We start from the raw sequence: 6,000 nt of genomic DNA on the forward strand, positions 1-6,000 counted from the left end.
AGCAGTCTAGATTTGAGATTATTATCAAAGAATATACCATCTCGATTATCCGGCATAAGGCGTAAAGGAAAGTAGTGTTTAAAATCACATGAATGGATCACTGACAATCAGGGATGACATCGAGTGTTTGCGAAAAGGGTAAATCTGACCGGACCATCTTGTTTTTCTTTTTAATCTGAACCATAAATAAATATACTTGCATGTGAAAAGCAAATAATGTGTATTTGACTGCCTGTATTTGACTTGTTTGATTGGCAGTGATCTCAGTCCCACTTGACAACCGTATGAGGATTTATACCGAAACGTTGCTATTTCAGTAGAAAAGAGAGTTGTTATCCCTGATCTTTTGTCTGTTTTGCCCGTGTTTGACAACAGTATGACTTTCTACTGTGCTTACATTTGTTATATGGTTAATCTTTTATAAGGAATTATGACATCGTTTCTATCACGCTGAGATTTAATGACTTCCCCAAATCGAGACAACATAGACATAATGTACTGGTTAGGACCCGACATTGTCAGAGTTTAAATGCAACAGTGTTCATTCTTTGCGTGTGCTCCCCGCGTTTTACGACAATTGACGTATATAAATAATATAAAGAACACTTTCTTTAAGACCTTTATTGAGTCAATTACAACAAAATGTACAATGGGCCCTCTTGTATATTTTACAAAAAATATTTATCAGTGATATCACACATTATATATACGAGGTTTAATTTCCCCATAATTAGGAGAGGGTCCATTATTTGTTGAAAACGTGACGGTTGAATAGCGTCTTTTATAACGTTCTGTCATTATAAAGCAGAGCACATTCCTAACTGCATGAAAACTTTATCGCATTCATAAAGGTAGCTGACGCGCATATCATATAATAATGATTATGGCATACCATAAAGATTTACTCTTGTGATAATATGCCCTGAAAATCTTTATATAACATAAAAAGTCTACACTGTTGCAAACATTGGCAGAGCCGGTCTTCAAAGCCCACTCGCTGTGTCTACAGAGTATTGAAGAACGTTTAGAAGGTGAATTATGAGCAGTTAGAAATCCTCAACAAAGCTCCTCAACTCATAACCTGGGTACGACAAAGCTATTTAATATTTCACGAATACCCCTTTCGGTTTAAAAGCTCTTTTGAACCTAAAACCCCCAATTGTAGATAAATTTAAGGGACTTGTTAAAAGATATAGATTTTAAGTGAAACCATTTGACAGAAAATATGTTGTCTTGGAGATAATTTTTAAGAAATAAAGATTATATCTACATAAGGCGTTAGGTAAAAGTATTACACAGATGTGGCAAAACGTCTAATTTTATGTTGGGTGCACAAAACATTTTGTTCGATGGATCACACTAAGACCCAGCTGTACACGCTGTTCTGATAATGAGATTCACTGTTCTGAATGTGAATAAATATTTATAGGAACACTTTCTAAATGTATTTTAAGAGAAAATGGAGTAATCTTTCATCGTTTTCTGAATAGTGGCTGGACTTAAAAAATAAAATCTTGACAATTTAGTGCGTGTTTGCAATCTTTGTGGAAAATAATTGGAATCGACGTCTGTTAAACTTCTCGGAAATGTATCGTGAAACAAACAAACTAAACAAATGGAGCGCTACGATTGTCGTCACCGCCAGGGAGCTACTACTGTCTGGACACTATGGTCGCTTTGTGAAACTGGGCTCCGCACTTTAAACGTTTGTATTTACATTTGAAAATTGTCTTTCAGGTTAAATCACTTTGTAGAAAAAAAAAAATAAATTTGTATGAGTTCGATATCAGCTGTTTGCCAACTTATAATTAATATATATCTGTATATCTACAGTTTGTATTTTTTCACCCAAAACAGTATGGATAACGTCATTTAGATGCATCTCAATAATGAATAAATTTGACAATATATGTTACACATACAATCCTTTATCAACAAAGATAATTAGATCAAGTCTAATTCATTGAATATACAATGTTAAGCGTGAGACTAACAGTTCGGTGATCTTATGTCTGCAAATGTCTCTTACAAATAATGTCACAAATATACAGACGGACAGGCGGTATACTTTCAGTACTCCAGACTCATGGCCACAGGTACAAGTGCAGATAACAAATTAACACTTGCCACGTAATGTATATATTGAAATTTGATGACTGTATACACATTTCCAGTTGCAAAAAAAAAAGTTTTTAAATAAATACAGCAACAACATGGATCAGATCTGAAGTTTAAAAGATTAACCATCAGCTATCCTGCACTATAAGGAGAAATTTATACCTTAAATTAGAATATTTTTCACATATTAATAAGACATGATATTCACAAATATATGCGCTTTACAAAATATCCATAATCATGTTAACTTAAAGAAAGTATGTTTTGATCAATCTAGTGTATATTGTATACTGAAAGTAAAGATGGAGACACACATGTGAGTGATCTTGTGTGTTTGTTTGGAAATGAATAAACGATGTTTAGCTAAGAAGAAAGGTAATTTCGAAATATTCTTTTGGAGCAATGTATGTTGTTTCTGGTGTATAAATTATATATTTAATCCCTATACTCTATGAGAGGTCCTCGGTCGTTGTTGATGCTTCGGTACATCCACAGCGTGGAGAGTGAACACGTGCTCGGATTTGCTTCATGGGGTAAGGGGGGTAACTCTGTATTAACCTAACGTGATGTCTCCGAGCGAGCTCAAACCTCCAAGGATATCGACGTTTATGAATCTGCAAATATAGCTATGACAAGCTTTAGGCTTCTATTTGGCTATAGTTGTCCCGTCTTAAAGTTGTTGTTAATTTGTTCTCCTCTCTGTTGAAATGTGTTCCACTGCTGTTCCACTATGTTCACTATGTGTTACGTGTTTCATATTTTGTTGTTCCACTGATTTCTACCAGTTTTACTGTCATTCTACTATTATACTCTAACGTTTTCCATTTGATCCGATGCTGTTTCTGTACTGAAAACAAAATGCGTTTTGAAAAATAGCCAAATGCAACACATTTTATATTTGAGATGACACTTTCTTAGTCAAGTACAGATTCTCGTATATTTTGGGGGTCACCTGTGAGTCCGATTTTGGATTGGACCCCACTCTCAGAGTAAGGCACCAAATCGCCAGTCACACGAAGTCAGTGTTCTAACAATTAACCCACTCAACCAAAGAGGCTTTCACAATCTGAAACAACAGCTACTGCTATCCCAGACAACCAGGACCACTAGTGTAGTCCACTGACAGGTGTAAGTTGGGACAGCTCCCATTTGCCGAAAGCTATGAATGCCCCAAACCTTTTAGAAAGTGGTCAACTGTAACACATGCCATATTTGGGATTACACTTTCCTAGTTCAGTACAAAAAATATTTATCGTGGGATATGCTCTTGAACGGTAGTGTTTACTCTCGCTATAACGAGGCGGGTTGCGTCACACAGACATTGTAAACACTCGGACGATGGCTTGTGTTTAAGATAAGGTGTCTTTGATAAGTTAGTGACATGTTTTTACAATCGTCCTTGCGATAATCGAGAAAACAACGAATGTTCTTAAGCGTCCGAAAACTCCTAACTTGTATTGAACAGCATCCTCCTCGTTCAATGAACGCCAATGAACGTAAGCGACGACGTCTTGGATCGGTTGGTCGGGTTCGAAGACGTGGTTGATTGAGTCATCGAAGACGTGGTTGATTGAGTCATCGAAGACGTGGTTGATTGCGTCATCGAACCCCGATTATGTGTGTCGTTGCGCACCACTTCAATCACTACATTGTGAGGTCCAGACTGGATAATGCCCATGCCGCCGTCATATATCTGGAATATCACACACAGAGGCGTTAAGCGGCAGTTACAAAGGAAATCACGTCACTCAGCAGTAGAAATACGCGTGACTGGATAAACGAGTGTTATTTAACAACTACTTGCCACAGATAAGTATTATGTAGGCTGGTTTAGGAGCGTTCATATACATGCAGTGGTAGGCTTACCACGCCGTAAACCATGTGTCTAAACAATAGACACATAAATACTTTACACCCTCGGAGTTTAGTATTTCACACTCGTCCTCAAAGACGTGTGAGTTTCATGAAAGCCACACTACACCACAACACATCACGATATACTGCCCTGTTATTAGTCGTGCATAAAGCTTAATCAAACTGTATTGGTCTCATTTAACGACACGATAAATGTAGCACGACACTACACGGCCGTCATCGTTCAGGATGATTCTTAAAACACATTGTCCCGTGATGTGTCTCGACCCCCTCAGCTGTACGTGTGTTACGTTACAAACGCCGAGGAATGCTTTGACCCTGGATCACTGACGACCGCCTCTTTGGCCTGGTGTGAGTGAGTGAGCATGGCTTTACGCCGCTTGTAGCAATATTCCAGCAATATTACGGCGGGAACACCAGAAATGGGAATTGAACCGGGCCTTTGGCGTGACGAGTGAACGCTTTAACCATTAGGGTACCCCACCACCCCCTTTGGCCTGGAGAATAGAGCGTCTGCCCGGACAGCGGAAGGTCGACTGTTCGAATCCCGACTGTGTGATGTTGGGACTAACGTCTTGTCTCTGAAACCAACGTATTTCACAGAAAAATAATGGTTTCTAAATTAAGTTGATAAAATATAATAAAAAGAAGCCCAGAGGCTTTCTCAATTTTCAGAAATGAAACTTGAGTAATCTCGACTTGCCACACATTCTAGACTTGCATGGGCTGCATTGGGTGTATATGTTTCAGAGTCTGTATGACAGACAGGGATGGTAGAGAGGGTATTGTTACCCTGTCTGGTGCACGGCACTAAGGGGATAACACGCCGACTGGGGGGCTCAGGGGCAGTTTATTGTTTACTGTTATACTGTGGCATGGTCTTTCATTTGGCTGACACTGTAGGGGGCGGTGGGGTAGCCTAGTGGTTAAAGTGTTCGCTCGTCACGCCGAAGACCCGGTTCGATTCCCCACATGGGTACAATGTGTGATGCCCATTTCTGGTGTCCCCCGCCCTGATATTTCTGGAATATTGCTTAAAGCGACGTAAACCCAAACTCACTCACTCACCTACTGACACTAGTACTGTAGATACGGTAGTAGTTCACTCAGGCAGGCACTCGCACACACGTGCAAATAGATAGACACTCGCACACACGTGCATATAGATAGGCACTCGCACGTTAGCGTGCAGCTAACCTCACTTCACCGTTAAGCTTTGCCAGCCATGGTCAGACATGACAGTTTGTGATGCAATGTAGCTGTCGGATTTCCTTATCTTGATCAACTTAGGATACCAAGCAATGTTCTGGTTTCAAACAATCATGTGTATATTTTTGCCGTCCATCAAGCACAATACATTGAAAAAGTTATCAATAGAAAATATGTACTAGATATGCTCAAAAGGGATTTTCAAATTTAATGAAAAATATACTTCCTTTGGATATTGTACAACATAACCAGGTCATGATATCCAACCCGCTGGCCCTGAACTTCTTACATTATGTGTTTATGTTTACAACAGTAGTGTTACGCTGCTGTGTGTGTTTAACTATTCTTATTATCCATACCTCTGTTCCTGATAGGTACCGAACATTACATATCTTATATCAACCTTGACTTAAATGCTGACAAATTGTTCATCATACAGTGATATGGCCTAGTCGGGTGTTCACACTATCGATCACTAGTTTCTAGATCCAGACGGATTACATATTGACCGTAACAGGTATCTGAGTTGGTGAGTGAGTATGGTTTTACGCCGCTTTTAGCAATATTCCAGCAATATCACGGCGGGGGACACTAGAAATGGGCTACACACATTGTACCCATGCATGTGGGGTAACATGTATCTGGAATATTGCAGACTCGGACATAAAAATTCAGTTTCTTTACTAGGAGCTGACTCAAAAGACTGTGTTTCTTTCACGAATCTGATTCTCAGAACCCAATACTAACGACCAACCTTGCAGTTATCATCTGCTAACTTGAAATGAGCTTATCATTTAA

This window comes from Haliotis rubra, unplaced genomic scaffold (assembly GCF_003918875.1).
Source record: "Haliotis rubra isolate DU_JTF1 unplaced genomic scaffold, ASM391887v1 Scf2, whole genome shotgun sequence".
Classification (NCBI taxonomy): Eukaryota; Metazoa; Mollusca; class Gastropoda; order Lepetellida; family Haliotidae; genus Haliotis; species Haliotis rubra.